The 16,936-nt window shown below is 42.1% G+C and overlaps 1 long non-coding RNA gene across 1 annotated transcript in view; it reads right to left on the reverse strand.

The window, feature by feature from the left end:
- Positions 1-16,936, reverse strand: part of LOC118209394 — a 187,651-nt gene that overhangs the window by 67,210 nt on the left and 103,505 nt on the right. The window lies entirely within an intron of this gene.

Below are 16,936 nucleotides of genomic sequence, written 5' to 3' on the forward strand. Positions count from 1 at the left end.
CATCTTATTGTCAATAAATTATCTGTCGTTAATTGAGTGTCTGATTTTCAGCCCCAGTACAGAAACTGGGCATGGTACCAACCCTGATAATTGGAAGTTTCGTATCGCTTAAACCTTTCCACAAATGAAACAGTCATACACTTGACATTTCAATCTGTACAGCAGATCGCTCTGCTTGCATTCAGTTTAATAAGCACTATCATCGGGTAGAAAGCAATCAGCCAGCAGGTAATAGGTGGAAATGAGGTTTCACAAGCAGGTGGAGTCCTGTAATTCAAACAGAGATTACTGGGAAGGGAAGCAGACAATCGGCATCGCGGCAGCACTTTGGAGCACATTTGAAGGTTCAATTAAACAGTTTTCCAATAAAGTGGAGCCCGAGAAAATTCTCATTTTGGATTGTCCAGAGTTCTCAGTACATTTAGGCTAATCTGAGAATCATACTAGTAATTAATTACAATCTAATTGGTTCACCATGCTGTCAGTCATGCCTGTGGATACGCCTATACGCAGGCACTACTGGCCACTGTAGTACTTATTTTTTATCAATCACCAGCAGTCATTTAATCAAAATACAAGTTTGCATATAATTTTCTTATCTTATTTAACCGATGTACGATAAGTGCATACTGAAGGTCATTGGAACAACTATAAAACACAGGTCCAAAAAGGTACAATACTCATTATGTAACAGTTATTCATAACCATGAACACATTAAGTTCAGTTCACACAGTAAGCATAGGCTAATGTCAGAGAGTAATGTTCAGTCAAACTAGGAGTCATGACAACAAGCTATAACATCAAGATAATGGTACAAGTGCTGGATGGAGGTACATGTAACATGAAAGCGCTACAGGAATAAAGTGGAAGAATATAAGTGATGAGTGATCCTAGATTGGGAGTGCCCAGCAGAGAGGTGATAGCTAGTCCAGGTCTGAAGAGAAATGCGTTTTCAGACCATGGCGGAAGATAGGCAATGACTGAGTGGCTTGTAGAGGAACAGAGAGTTTGTTCTACCGATGGGGAGCTAGGGTGGAGAAGCTCCATGGTAGGGACGAGAGAACCATTCCTCCGGATGGCAGGGGGTTCAAGTCGCCCTGCTGCAGCAGAGCGGAGTGGTCAAGCTGGCGGGGAGGATTGAATCATGTCCTGTAGGTAGGCGGTGGATGTCCTGTTGACTGCAGTGTAGGCGAGGTTCTGGACTTTGAACCTTATCCTGGCTGCAACCAGTAGCCAGTGGAGTGACCACAGCAAGGCAGTGACGCGAGAAAACTTCAGAAGGGTCAAGACAAGCCGGGCAGCAGCAGCATTCTGAATCTTCTGTAGCGGCCGTGTATCTTAAGCCGGCAGGCTTGCAAGGAGGGAGTCGCAGTAGTCAAGACGAGAGGTCACCACAGCCTGGACAGGTAGCTGGGTGAGGTGTGTGAGGTACTGTAAGCAGCGTCGAGGCAGTGTTAGCACTTTGATACTCTCAGAGTAAAAGTAATCAATTGGCTCCGGTGCGGACTGTGCGGGAAAGGCGGGGCCGAGCAGTGGGCCAGTATTAATGGGAGTTCCTCTGCTGGAGAGACTCGGTGACCTTGGGACTATCTCTGCGACCTCATGCATGATTAATAAATAAATATGAAACTGGAGCCGCCTTCAGAGGCCCGGGCATCTAATCTCATTACAGACAGGTTTCCCAGGCACTGCTGAGGACGCGCCTGGGCTCTGCAGCAGTTGTGCATTTCAATTGACTGAACCAAACTACCTGATCCATGCTGTGTGAGGTGGGGGATGCAGCTCAGGAGAGAGCAGACCGCCACAGTACTAACGACCTTTCGGCTGTTTTACACACGCACCCACGCATGCACGCATGCACACACAGACTTGCGCACACAACGCGCACGCACACACATACATACAAACACACTCACAAAAGAACAGAAATAGATATAATCTAAGTAGTAACATTCACAACAATATTTTCAGACTTCAAATGAGTTGCACTTCTGGGCCATGTAATAATGTTATTTTCACAGTGAACTGCCTGTATTTAATGATGTGCGACAATTTTTTTCTATAATAGGGCCTGTCATGAGACTTCCAGGAATGTGCACAACAGATTGTGGATTAATTTCGGTGGCATAAATATTTTGTCACACATCCCTGTCCACATTCTAATAAAAGAGTAATGAAGCACTTAATGTTAAGAGGATTATGAACAACAACAAATGTTGATGTGAGATTTACCGTTAAGCACAGCCGGTGACAAAGTAGAAAACGTGCACCAGGAGCTTAACTGATTTAAAATGATGAAGGTGCTGCCAGCTTTGTGGAAGAATGAAACAGTAAAAAGTAAGATACAAAAGATAAATAAAGATATCTGGCCTCTGAAATGAACAGATAAGCCTGTTGAATATGTATTTTCTGAATAATTCATACGATGTAACACTTTTCTTTCATTCTCAAATGATTATTTTATCAGAGAACCACAGAAGAGCATTTTAATGTCATTATCCACAAATTAAGCACTGTTTTTCATGCTTGGCTTCAATGGCTTTTAGCACTTAAATACCACCGCAATATCACACAAAGCAGCACACTGCAAGCACTGAGCATTTCCCTAACCGTTCATTTAGTCAATCCTAATTTATTTGTTGATGACTGTTCATTTTGGTAAACATTGTCTAACAGTTGACTAACGTTATAAAATAAGAAAAAATGTTCCACTCCAAGAAGCATTCTGCTGAATTGCTAATCAATAGTCATTTCAGCCAAGTGCACCCGTCCTTCCTGAAAATATAATTTCATAGATTTTTAAATTTCTCCTTTAAATGACGGGGCTCTGAAGATTAATTGCTCTCTCCTCTCTGGCTGTTATTACAATCGGGTGGTCTCCCAGAAGGGAGGCTAGTGTGTCTTTGTGTACACAGAGTGTGTTCACAGACCACGGTTACCACCAGCAATATGACTGAGATACGTCACTCAATGCAAAAACAATGACCAGCGAGTTAAGACCGTAGACATACGCTCAAGACTGAAAATGTGACTAGTGTACGAGTGGGAGAGAGAGAGAGAGAGAGAGAAAATTAGTGTGTGTGTATGAGAGAGAGTGTGTGTGAGAGAGAGTACATGTGCATGTGTGCGTGTGTGTGTGCAAGAGACAGAGAGAGACAGAGAGAGAGTGTGTGTGTGAGAGAGACAGAGAAAGAGAGAGAGAATGAGTGTGTGTGCGTGTGTGTGTGTGTGCATGCGTGCCTGAGAGAGAGTGTGTGTATAAGGGAGTGCGTGTGAGAGAGAGCAAATTACTGTGTGTGCGTGCATGACAGAGAGAGTGATTGTGTATGAGAGTGTGAGAGTGTGTGTTTGAGAGAGAGAGAGAGAAAATGAGTGTGTATGTGTGCATGCATGAGAGAGAGAGGGAAAGTGAGTGTGGGTGAGAGAAAGTGTGTGTGAGTGTGTGTGACAGAAAACAAAGTAAAAGGCACAGTCTCAAGTCTGTCAAGCTTATCACAACTGAGTTCTGAAGACTTTAGTTCAGACATGATGTACGATTGGAGATTTATCATCTGGAGTTGATGTCCTGACCTTACTTGTGACACTTTTCAGAAGCTGGATAAGTCCTACACCTCAGGCCCAGTGCATGACCTGAGTGAAACAGAGTACGTGGGGCAGTACTGCTTTTAGCGATCAAAGATAAGTGCATTAAGATGGTGTAGGTGCATTGCCCTTTCAGATAGGTACTCAATTTCAGCTCTGATTTTCAGTCTGAGGGACAGAGTGTATTGTTTCCACTTGCAGGTATGTCAATATGGCGGCTGTGTTAAATTATGCCAAATAAATTCCAAATTGAATTATGCTGTAAAGTGTTTAGTATCAATATAAATTATATTTATAAGAGTCCACAAGGGTTTAAATGTACTCTATCACAGTAAAATGTACTCTATCAGAGTTTAATTAATGGTAGATGACATTACAGGCCTTGTAGATGACATTACATTTTACATAACATTAGATTTTATTTAGCAGACGCTTTTATCCACAGCAATAAAAAGTTGATGTGTTGATAGTTGATGTGATGACCACATACCCAGTGAGCACAAGCCTGGATCTCAACAGAAGAGGGGTGGAAATCTTGGCTGAGAGATGTTTTTACATAAACGGACTAGGTTAGCTCAGGTTAGCCTGGCTGTGTCCCAGTCAGCTAGAAAACTTTCACTTTTCAATCAAATGTAGCCGGGTTTTCACCAATCATCTACAGTAGATGGTGAAAACTCAGCTACATTACATATCAATCAACTGCATTGCAAGCAACTCATTTTGATGGGGGAGGAGAAAAAACATTCAACAATAAATAAATAAATAAATAAATAAATAAATAAATAAATAAATAAATAAATAAATAAATAAATAAATAAATAAATAAATAAATAAATAAATAAAGTATTATGTAAAGGTGCAGTTACTGAAGCTGCAAATTATTCATGATGTTCTGCAGAAATCAATATATTAACACATGGGCTCAGAGCCAGTTGAACTGCAGTGTGACTTTAACGCTATTTTATTAAGCCATACTAAAGGATGTGCAGAGAGGAACAGTCACATCTGCCGTGGGTGAACATCTCTAGATATTTCTGCAGGCCTCGACACGGGACTGAAGACTAACGATTTAGGGAACTACCTCAGCCAGGGGGGCTCTACCAACAGCTCCACATAGAGATTACAGAACACTAAATACAAAATAAAAGCCCTTAGAGAAAACAGCGGGAAAACAGTGTTGCCATGGGGAACCTAACCAGGAAATGGCCACAGGGCTCAGTGGAAACCATGCCAGATATTCCACACACACACAAAGAGACAGCGCACAGTCAGATCAGCAGTGATGAATATATAATACAGTCTGAGGATAAAGCAATGTAAAAGCTGTGAAAATAAAATAAACGATGAAAAACCTTACTCCTTTAAGGTATCCCTTTGGCTTACAATTGCAGTTACAGCATACCGAGTCCGCTCCTTAACACAGGAATTTATAAGAGGCCTTAAACATCCTTTTCCTTTGGTGATTTTACTTCACAGGCCAAGCTTTCTACAACAGCTCTGGCGTGAACAAGTTTGGCTTCAAACGGCAAGGCTCGAGAACGTCATCCATTATTCAGCGGGTAAATGTATATGGCAAATGCCAGTGAACCGTTTAACTACAATAATAGCGACCGGCTTATTTATAAATCATGATCCGCGCGCTGCAGGAGCCGTGTTAGAGTGGCTCTCAAATGGCTCCCGCTAAAGCAACAACAGCCAAGCTACCCAGGGTAACACTAACTCATTCACACAATTTCGCCGCATAGCAGAGCCAACCACCGCAATCAGTGGCCTCAGAGAACCGGGTACGGCATTGTGTGTGGGGGTCACAGTCACCGACAGCTTTTTTGTTGTTGTTGTTGTTATTATTGTAAAATTTAACAAAATTGTTTCTGAATATCCATAAGCTTTATACAGACCTATTGTGCATTCACACCCACAAGCGCTCACACTAACTGGGGTTGTAAAAAAAGGATTTAGGGCTGAAGAAATTAAGTCAGATGATTAGAAGAGCTGGCACTGCACTTTGATGCGATGACATTTTTTCAGAACAGCGCTTTGTAACAGGAGTAACAGGACATTCAGATCACATGCTCACAGATGAATACTTCATTTGAATCTCCAATGGAATGTGCAATTACATGCCTTCAAATATTACAGATGGTGGCCTGCCTAAAGTACTTAACATTGAGACTAAGAGTAGAATTACAGCAGATTTCCTCTTTGGGCTTGGAGAGAACAGCGCACATACCATGCCCACTAACAAGGGCAAAATGCTGGACTTCCAGCAGAATGGAACTCTCCGTTCATCCATCACATGAGATACAAAACTGGTGAGAAATAAGAAATGAGACCCAGCTATACAACTCTCTGCACACGCACACACACACACGTTAGCCTAATAAATCTGCAATCCAAGCTTATGCACACTACAAGCTTATAAAATACAAGTACAAAAACTACCAGCACATGAAAAACGACACTGAACACTGATATCCAAATGACTTCTATTTGACTTTTACATCTACTAAAGACTTACTTTGTATGCATGTGTGCACACAAATAGACATTATACATACACGCGGTTGTGTGTGTGTGTGTATACATACACACACACACACACACGGTTGAGATGTTCATGCTGCGGGGGCTACCTGCGCAGTTGAGAATGTGACCTCACCAGGGACTGAACAGGCAGCTAACTAACATGTACAAATACAAATGGCCTCAAGCAAACATCCTATTGCAGTAAAGCTGTAGAGGGACCGCATTATGTTTGGAAAGGTCACTGATGTCACACAAGCAATATGACTTCCAGCAGCGTGAGTGTGTACTTCCTTATTCCCTCTGTAAGAGTGCTGGCTTGCACAGATCCTAAAACGGGTAAGACACTGCATGTTTAAGCAAGACATAAGCATATTCACCTGAATTTAACAAAGCCTGCATTTATGGATTGTGACTGCTGTTTTTCCAATAACATCAGCTGAAGGTTAAACTGTTACTAGTAATATGTTGTCCAACAAGTACAGGTGCATGTACTCAAGCATACTGGTATGTATGCATCTGTATAATGAACCATCTGAATTTTGCTGCATGCAGGAAAACATTTTAAATTAATGCATTTCTCACCGATGCATCACTCAGATGCATTATGAAATAATGGTGCAAGACAGACTGAACCCCCCACCCCCCCCATCCCCCCCCACCCCCCACCCCAAGTTGATGGCTCATCATTTCCCCCCCCCCCCCCCCCCCCCCCCCCCATTTTTTTTTGAAAGGGTAAACGTTGTTTTTTTCACATAATCCCCATAGACAGACAACACTGCATGCAAATTACTTCATTAGCCCCATTGGCTTGACATGTATGGAAGAAGATACTGCATAGCATATTTTAGCCTAGCTAATAGGAAAAGGTACAATTCAAACCACCGCTTGGCTCGTTTTGAGGAAAGCAGGCTCTTTACTTCAGAGACTGAACTGATGAATATAACATTAATTGCGCTGTGAAATCCCAGTGATGTTCGCACCTACAAAATGTACTGTGAGAGTTTATAGTATTAGATTTTAATGCTGCTTTCATTCAGCTGTGGATGTGCTGTTAAAAAGTCAAAGCACTGGTCTTCCAGGGCTGTTGGTATTTAGCATAATCTGCTCTGGCGAATTTGCCAAACAGGGTAGTGTAATGCCCTGCACTTCCTGTCTGATACAGGAAGTCACACAAGGTGCTTTGTATAAAGTGCAGGACTGACTTAATGGTTTCTAATTCATTGTTTTATCCCGAAACAGTCATTAAGTCACATTAAGTCACTGTTAATTGTTCTCAGACAACCCTGGAGGCAGACTGCCACATTTGCTGAAGTTAATGATGCTGTACACGTACCCACATCCTCACAGTTCTTACAGAATAGACTTCATTTAGAGCAGTGGTCTCAAACTCGTTGCCATGGAGGGCCATGTGTATGCAGGTTTTCATTCCAACCAATTAATGCTGCCTTAATTGAATCCAATTACTCATTCAGCCATATGCATTTAACTGCATTGAAGTACAGAATATAAGCCAGTTTTTATTTAGACAATGTGGGTCACCATAGACGTCGGGTCACCATTATGTGCAAACCTGCATCCCTAATTCAGTAAATAATTGAACTAATTACATAATCAAGATCTGAGGCTGGAATAAAAACCAGCATACACATGGACCTCCATGGCACTGAGTTTGAGACCACTGATTTAGAGCATCCCGCGTTGCCGGTGCTGCAGGTTGCTCTGAATGATGGAGTTCACCGTTTCGAAAGCTTCGTCTCCCAGTCGCAGTCAATAACATTTTCATTCAACACACAGAGGACTGAGGATGCCCACAACGCAACCGAAAATCCAGTTGAAGCTGTATGAATTCCCTGCAAGTTACGGGTTTTAGATACGCTTTCAGTTTATTATTTTCCCCAAGTTTGCAAAAACTAGAAGTTATTGATCTTTTTAAATAGATGGTTGGATAAACAACAAGAAGCAAGGGAACGGAACTTGCACAGCAGTTCAGAAACTCTCTGGTCTCTCTGCGATGCTCGGTGAGCACTACCACTGTTAAATCACCTGATTATTGGATTGGGCAACAAGCCTGCTGGAACTCGATGAGACGTTCACTTTTCCGATTTTTTCCAGCGAACAACTAAAACACCACTTAAGTAAAAAGAGCCAGAGCAGAAGATGGACTTCTGCCAGGTCAGTTATGAAAATAAGAGGTAACAATTTACAATAAGGTCGCATGAATTGGCATGAACTAATGCAGTTGTTTACATGAATCAATGATGCACAAAAACATTAAGTAAGCGTGAAATATAGTTAGTAGTTAATCAAAACACCGGATACACTTATAATAAATTAACCATTAACAAATACATTAACTGTTTTTATAATCCCAAAATGAACTGGCATTAACTAATGTAGTTGTTAACATGAATTAATAATGTAGAAATACATTTAATAATGCTGTACAGATTAACTTCTCAGTAGTTAGTAGTTAACAACTACATTAGTTAATGTCAATTCTTGTGACCTTATAAGAAACTGTTACCAAATAAGAGAAAAATTAGTTAAGACAGAAGACCTCATTTTAAGATTAAGGTATTAAAACTGGCAAAAACATATTACAACATATTTTACATATCTGGCATTCTCTAAAATGAATGCCGTTGTGGATCATGTCATTTGCAGTATTGGATATTTGTTCACCACTTGTTCTGAAATTAGGAAAATAACACAGCTTGGATCGATATGTACTGGAAGTCACCTTCTGTACTTTCCAATCTTATTGCTGTAGAGCACAGAACGTGTCTCTCCATGGTATAGTTGCATGAGCATAACAAACAGACTGTCAGAGATAGTCTCCCATGTGAACTACACCACTGTGGGCATGCATGCATACTGTATACACACAGATACTCATACGCACACATGCACGCACTTTATATAGATATATATCTTACATAAATCACATGCACACGCATTATAGCAGTCCGTCTTTGTGACAGGCTCTTATTTTTTTATTCTTACACATTCCCACCGTTTGCCACCCAACGCAACTCCAAACCAACTGAAAGCACATGTCCACCAGTGAAACCGCTTATTTGTGCGAGAGATCAGGAAGTGCTATCATGACAAATTAAACCTATAAAGGCAAACAACATACATGTGCTGTGATAGTGTATATCAATCACAATGCATCGCAGTGAAATGTATCGTAGTGCAAATGTCAAAATGAAGCTTAGTTACAACAAAATATTTGTCTCTCATGCCTCAAACAAACAGGCGCTACAACGCTACAAAGCAATGATAGCTCCCTCACACATACCTGTATGTGCAGTCTTACATTACTCTGGCTGATCATTTTGGCCCGGTGAGTGGTTAGGTAAAGGAGGTATCTTAGCAGGTAAACAGATACTTTGCTAGCCTATGAAATTGAATGTAAGCTACTAACAATACGCAACAGGATAAACATTTTGGAAGAGGAGAGAGAAGCACTGAAATATTAAAGTAAATAGTGACTTCACCAAATGATACTTGAGCACCCAATGCAGTTTTATGTTTCTTATTCATTACTGTATGTATATGTATGTATAGCCAATGCTCCACAAATCCACAATTCAGCAACAATCCTGCTTTCCTAATTATCTCTTTGTCATTTCTAATTTGTATGTATTTGTTGCAAATATATTTATTTGTTTTTTCTGCATTGGTTTTGGTACAAAACTGGCTGACATCATCAGATTTCTCTTGCCCTGGGAGAAGAATGCACAGTGCATTCTTAATCATTTATGTCTCCTGAAAAAAGCACTGCCCAGTAAACAAAACATATAGGAAAAACAAGCCACATTAACATTCAGTATGGAAGACATATTTCTTGCATATGCACACAGTCCATTAATACACATGGAAATATGCAGATCATCCCCCCACCCCCAACTCTTAAAAGGAAGAGTAGAAACAGAAATCTGGTAAAATACTGCATGGCACTGGGTATAACACGCTCCCAGTCCCCCATTTCCTAAAATAAAAGAGGTGGAGTGCAAAACCGTTGGTGGGAATTCTGAAAGACGGGAATAAGCCTCGCGGGTTCCACCTTTAATTATTCCCCGCGGGCCAAGTCTCTTTGGCCCGGCCAATCAGCAGCGATACGTTTCCTCAGAGTGCCGTGTGCCAGGCGGGCTGTGGGTGACTTCACTGCAGCGGCGCTCGCGGGCACATCCTGACCACAAACACACACCTTCCACAGCGCCGGCCATGGTATATCCCTATTCACCAGGTGTGCCAGTTCTGAGCCGCCATATTACATCTCTGCCACCATTTTTACCCCTTTTCTTCACTCCTTCCTTTTTCTCTGAGATCATCGAGATTCCTGTCAACTCTAAAAATCAAGCGCTCACTCTTGTGCAATAATACGGAGAATGGACAAAAATGACTATAATCTAGGCATTAGTGAACAATTCCCGTGTGTGCCCTCTCAGTCACCAATGTCTGCTTCCTTAACTTGAGCCAAATTTGCTGGCTATTGTAGCTTGCGACTTCTCTGAAATTGTAATCTTGGCTGGGTCTACTGGAGCGTCTCATGTTAATTTGAATTTAAGTAATAGGTTTGGCTGCTCTATGATATTGGTACCGTTGGGAAATGAAAGAAGGGGCAAATAATACTCACCTTGTGTACAGAGGGAATATAAACAATATTTCATGCGTAGTTTAAGAACAAGATGTAATTTCCCCTTTAAAATAGTTTAAAAATGGATGAATCATGAACAAAGAGGGTAGATGTTCTAGCCGTACTCTGCCAAATTCTGCAACCAGACGGCATCCTGTCAATTCCTTGTGAGCTTCTAAATGTCACTTGACAAATGAGTCACTAAAGACAAACAAGAGATTAAAATGCCAAATAATAAAAGTATGGGGGCACACCTGTCTAACTACATAATAGCAGATTCAAAAAGCAATTGAACTTTCCATGAAAATGAAAGGTTGAACAAAAGCATGTGTTACTTCTGTGGCATTGTGAGATGTCACAAAAAACAAAATAAATCAGGTAAATATTCATAATGTTGAAACTTTAACCTGGCTGTTAAAATCACAAAGAAAATTGTCCACCCTCCTGGAATAGATTTTTCACAGTTATGCATGAATAAGCAGTTTGGGTTTTTTTTTTTTTTGCTTGGAAATGTACAGAAGCTTGAGGCCTACAGTGCATCACCTCATATAGTGGTCAGTGCCAAGCCCATCTAATAAAAATCTGGGTGGCAAGAAATTACTCATAAATCAAAGTTGTTAATGTGCTTCAATGCTGTGAACAATCATAGAGATCAAATATGCACACACTGCCAATCCTGACAAAACAAGAAAAGAGCTGTGCACAGATAGCCAAGGCAGTAGCTGTACTGATAGATCCAACTGAAGAACTGATAATTTGAAACTGGCTTTAACCCAACACATGACCACCCCACTTTATTTTTAAAAAATTAAAAAAGAAAAGGAAAACAGTATAAATGTAAGTGTGTCAGGATGAAAGAAATGTCACACATTACATCACACTCACATACTGTTGTGTGAGGGGGAAGGCAGTGGATTGTACTCATTCTTACCAGTGAACTACAGGAGCAAAAAAAAAAACATCACAGTAGAAAGCGAGATCTTGCATTCAGCGAAGTGCATACTGTACACGCTGTGCAACGCAGTGTTTCAAAGGATCTCCAAAATAACCTGAAGGTTGAATGAGCGTTTTCTTTTCTTATGAACAATGCTTTTATTAAGCATTGCACAGTGCCGGAGGGGTATTCCAAGGAGGAATTGCTGTGAGCAAAATTAAATTTTCATAGGCTTGATGCATTTTTTATCATAGAGAGAGAGGGGGAAAAATTGAGTGTATGTCAATGAGTTTAACAGTTGAAATTCAAGACTCCTCCTCTGTAAAAGTGCTCCATAATTATCACTCATGTTGTTCAAGAGAAATCACTTTTTAAAAGGCTATATAGTACTATATAACTATCCAACATGTGGTTGTATCAGTTTTTTATAGATTAAACAAAATACTATTAATAGTAAGGCTAAAGGGCAGTGAGTTCAATTCTGAACAAAGTGCTTGTATAAATAGCATAACACAGGCCCTCATACAAGATGAAAGATACTCTTTACAGTTACTAAATAAAATGGTTAAAGATAGGATGGTTGATGGAAAACCTGGTCATAGATCTGTACTTTTGGGGACCACCACAGCCAAAAGAAGAAAATGTTGATTATTTAATGGGTTATTGTCAACAACCCTAATTTTAAGACAAAACAGTCCCAGTGCTGCGCACCCATTGAATTTTAAACATTTCGTGCACAAGGAAGAATTGCTCGGACACTGTCCTTTAGCACCAACCGAGGAACGCAAGCAGAATGTTCAGCTAACCACGCATACAGGGATGAGATTACTCCTGGGCTGCTCCTTCCATGACACATGTAAATGGCATAATCAGAATAACCAGAATAAGGCCCATTATGCAGAACGTGGTACGCATGCAAACACGGTCAATTCGAGAAACTCTGTCACTCCCCAGTCTGGACAGCAAATGCACAAACTGGAATTCTGTGTGTAAAATGTGTGATTGCCTTTCGGCTATTTGATGTCTGTAATGGTTAAGACACAAGAGGAAACTTGGATATGGCCAAGAAACGAATGATAATTGTCTTTCTGCTGCCGTATTACCTTCCTTTTATCTTTGTTTGAGAGTACAGGTATGTTTTTTGTGGACACATCCAGTGGAAGGGAAGTGTCACAGTGCGATAAGGGAGCTGTAATTACATCCGTATCTGAGACATTTATAAACCCACCTCTCAGGTCTTTCATTTTGAAGGCGCCGAATGTAAACTGCCAGTTTCAACAGACCCACTTTTTTCAATGGATTTTATTTGAACGTACGCCTAGCTATTCTTACCCATTGATTAAAAAGTACATTATTAATAAAAACCTCAGTTTCCCCTGCTCTAATGGATCATGATAGCATTGTGTTTGTACAGAGATCCATCTCAAAATACACTTACGGGAGATGAAGCAGATCAAATAAATGACTTGCCTTTTCATTAGACGCAAATGTGCACTGCATTCCTACCTAGTACCTTAGCATACCTTAGCAAAAAAAAAAAGTCAGAAAAAACTTTCCATCTCCTGGGATTCCTCCTCTGTAATTCTTGTTTTTGGCAGAGCAATCAGAGCCCTCCCGCTGCCCCTGAACCCAGCTACCCAGCGGGTCCGTCCTCCGCCCCACTCAACTACCGGAACGTTCCCCCCCTGCTAAACCTTCTGCAGGCCACGGGTAACAACCTGCACAGCGCTCAGAATGCAGGTCACAGCACACATTGCTCCGGTAAACACAGTGGCCCTGCCCCCAAAGCCCACATTTATAACCACCCCTGCCCCCGCACCCCCACAAGCCCCCCCCCCGTCTGCATCCCCTTCCTCTGACGGATTAGGGTTAAAAACGTTTCCCACGAGTAGCTTAGCCTCAGGTTCTCCCTGGGTTCCCCTGTAATGGTGCCTACAAATACCATAGGAGGAGTGGAACAATTTTGGCCTTCTGCTAGAGGGAAAAAAAATAAAAACCCGCCCTCACATCGTCTGGCCCCCTGAGTACCCAACTGGATTCCTAAAGGCGGCCATTTGGTTTGTAACGGCATCGGATTGCATAAACGTCTGGTACTGCGCCCTATTCTCCGAATTGCCTTTAGATCTCATGCGGTGAATTGGATTTCTTATTGTAAAATATGTATGTTTTATGATTTGTACAATAACGTAACTTGTTTTCAGATTGCTTAGAGACAGTGCCTTATGTGGGGAGAGCTCCCTTGACAGTTTTTAAGCCCCTTGAAATCGGAGGGACTCGAAGGAGAAACACCATGAAATATCGAAATATTTAATATGGCAGCAGCAAAAGGTTCCTGCATTTTATAATGTAAGCAGTATTAAATTATACAGCACCAGAAGGGGAAAACATACAGACAGGGGACTGAGGTTAACATTCCTGCTGTAGGTTTTTATTTTTAAACACTTTAAATTTTAATCAAATTCAAGTCTCTGGCACGTTTTTCACACGTCCTGTTCGCCCAACATTTAAAAAAAGATTTGTCAAAAGTCATAACGGATAATATAACATCCCATCAAGAGAGCATCACATAACTAAAAAATACGACCCTGGTAATGGGTCCACTGGATACACACAAGTAATAACAACAAATTAAATAACAGCCAAATAAGGATATGTTGGATTCCCAAACAGTTTGATGAATCGTGCATTCGAATGATGATTGCACTGTACACTTCCATAGATCCTTTCTTCATTTAATTTACATTCCACCAATAAGCTAACAGTAGTTTGAGAATTATATAAGATTCTGTTCATCTCACAAATAGCATGATAGATAATATACAGCCCATCCTTCAGTGAAATTGAAGGAACATTTCAGTTGTGTATTTATAGAGTTAGAGAGAAAGGGGAAGGGGGGGAGGGAGGGGGGGGGGGAGAGAGAGAGAGAGAGAGAGATTGGAGGTGCAGCTGAACAGATAGAAATGCTTTAGATAAGTTAGATTGACAGATACTTTTGGAATTGTCCGTTACCTTGGCTACGACTCATTAGGTCAGCTGGACCCCTTTGGAAAGGCAATGACTTTCTATTCCTTTGGATCCAGAGTTCACATTCTGAAAGACAGGAGAAGCCTGTGTTTTTGGACCGGGTGCATTCGCCGCACTTGCCCTGTAGATAATTTTCCTTTCATCTTGACCTTCCGTGAGCGTGCACGCTTCCGTGCCATAATCACACACACCTGGGGAGGGCATCCATGATTCAGGGTATCTGTGGGATTTGTCAAAAATGCGAGGCTCCCGTTCCTCTTCCCAAATCCACACTCGCTGAGCTTGCAGTGTTATTGTTTCCAAAAGACTGCGTTCGTCGGCTGCACGCGAGACAGAAGGGTATGTTTCAGTGCGCACTCAATCATCCCCCGACTTCGTTATCCTCAGAAGTCCCTTCAACTCTGCAGCACATTGATTTGCTCAGTGTCCATAGGGGCAGTGACTTTTCATCTTCCCCGAGCCAGAAGCAATGCGATAAACAAAAAAAATGACATTACGGCAGAAATTCTGAAACCAATCCGCTGGTTTAAATCCACTGAGCCAACAAGGAGTGCATATAAATTTGCTTGCATGAGTATGCATGCACAAACACAATTAATACTTGCATTTCATATTCACACATGCACTTGCACACACAGACTCTCCCTCACACACACACACACGTACACACGTACACACACTTATATGTAATATATGCTCACATTTGCACACACACATACATATTTGCATATGCATGTACAGAAAGACACACACTTGAATGGGCATATATGTACACACATGTGCATGCATGCACACATTTGCAAATGCATGTACACGTACACACGCATACATTTGAACACACAAACACACACACAAACACACGCACACGCATGAACACACACACACACATTCAAAAACACATGCACACACACACACACACACAGTGTGTGCCAGCCTGGCTGGAATGAGGAGTAATGAATTCATCAGCTTAAGGTGGGAGGCAGTGGGCTGTTGTGGCTCCTCGTCAGCTGCAGGCTGCACAGCTAGGCCAGGCTGGAGCCCTGCTCTGGAGCCCTGCCCTGGAGCTCAGCCCGGCTGTGCCTGCCAGTGCTAACAATGAAAAATTGCCCTGCTGAGACGTCCCCCCCTCCCAGAGCCGAGCACTGCCCGCCAACGCTAAGCCCCATAGCGCACAGCCTGCTAATGCTAAGCACCACACCACATAGCCCGCTAACGCTAAGCACCACACCACATAGCCCGCTAACGCTAAGCCCCGCCCCGCACCGCCTGCTAATGCTAAGCACCATACCACATAGCCCGCTAACGCTAAGCACCGCACCGCACAGCCTGCTAACACTAAGCCCCACCCCGCACAGCCTGCTAACCTAAGCACCACACCACATAGCCCGCTAACGCTAAGCCCCGCCCCACACAGCCTGCTAACGCTAAGCCCCGCCCCACACAGCCTGCTAACGCTAAGCCCCGCCCCGCACAGCCCGCTAACACTAAGCACCACACCACATAGCCCGCTAACGCTAAGCACCACCCTACACCGCACTGCACAGCTTGCTAACGCTAAGCACCGCCCTGCACCGCACGCCCAGCAAACCCGCGTGGGACGTAATTCATTCAGAGTTTCATTGGTGAATTACTGGATCAAGGTCACAGCAGCGCTACACTCCAGACCCTCAGAGGCTTACAAACTGTCCCTGAGTCGTTTAATGTGGTAGTGGGGGGGGGGGGGGGGTGTGGGGGGGATGAGCAATGTAGGTTATTTATGTTGTAAATCAAAGAAGAGGGAGAAGAGGCTGTACATCTGTGGGAATCCTTATTTAATAAACGTCGTAATGCCCATTTTATTAAAACATCTGGAAATTTGGTTTCGTTTGGGGTGTACCTTACGCGTACCCAGTTCCATCCTAAAATAAAACAAATCGATATTTTTTAAAACCTGGAATGAACAGGGCCTTATTTGGAGCAGAGGCTTGATTTCACTATGGGCACGACAGTGGAAAGAAGCTGGGGAAAGACTTTAAGACAATAATTTGGCCAAAGAAATCAATCCTAATAAAAAACAGTCTTTTCAGGCCTCTCCAGGTTGTTACGAGTCCCATTACCACACTAAACACGCCACAGCACAAGCTCAATACCTCACTTTATTACACGCCGTTTCTCACGGCAGACCATAAGACATGTTTGATTAGCGGGGTGAAAATTGCCAACATGTTTTTTCTTCTTAACCATGCAT

Source organism: Anguilla anguilla, chromosome 12 (assembly GCF_013347855.1).
Source record: "Anguilla anguilla isolate fAngAng1 chromosome 12, fAngAng1.pri, whole genome shotgun sequence".
In the NCBI taxonomy this organism is placed as follows: domain Eukaryota; kingdom Metazoa; phylum Chordata; class Actinopteri; order Anguilliformes; family Anguillidae; genus Anguilla; species Anguilla anguilla.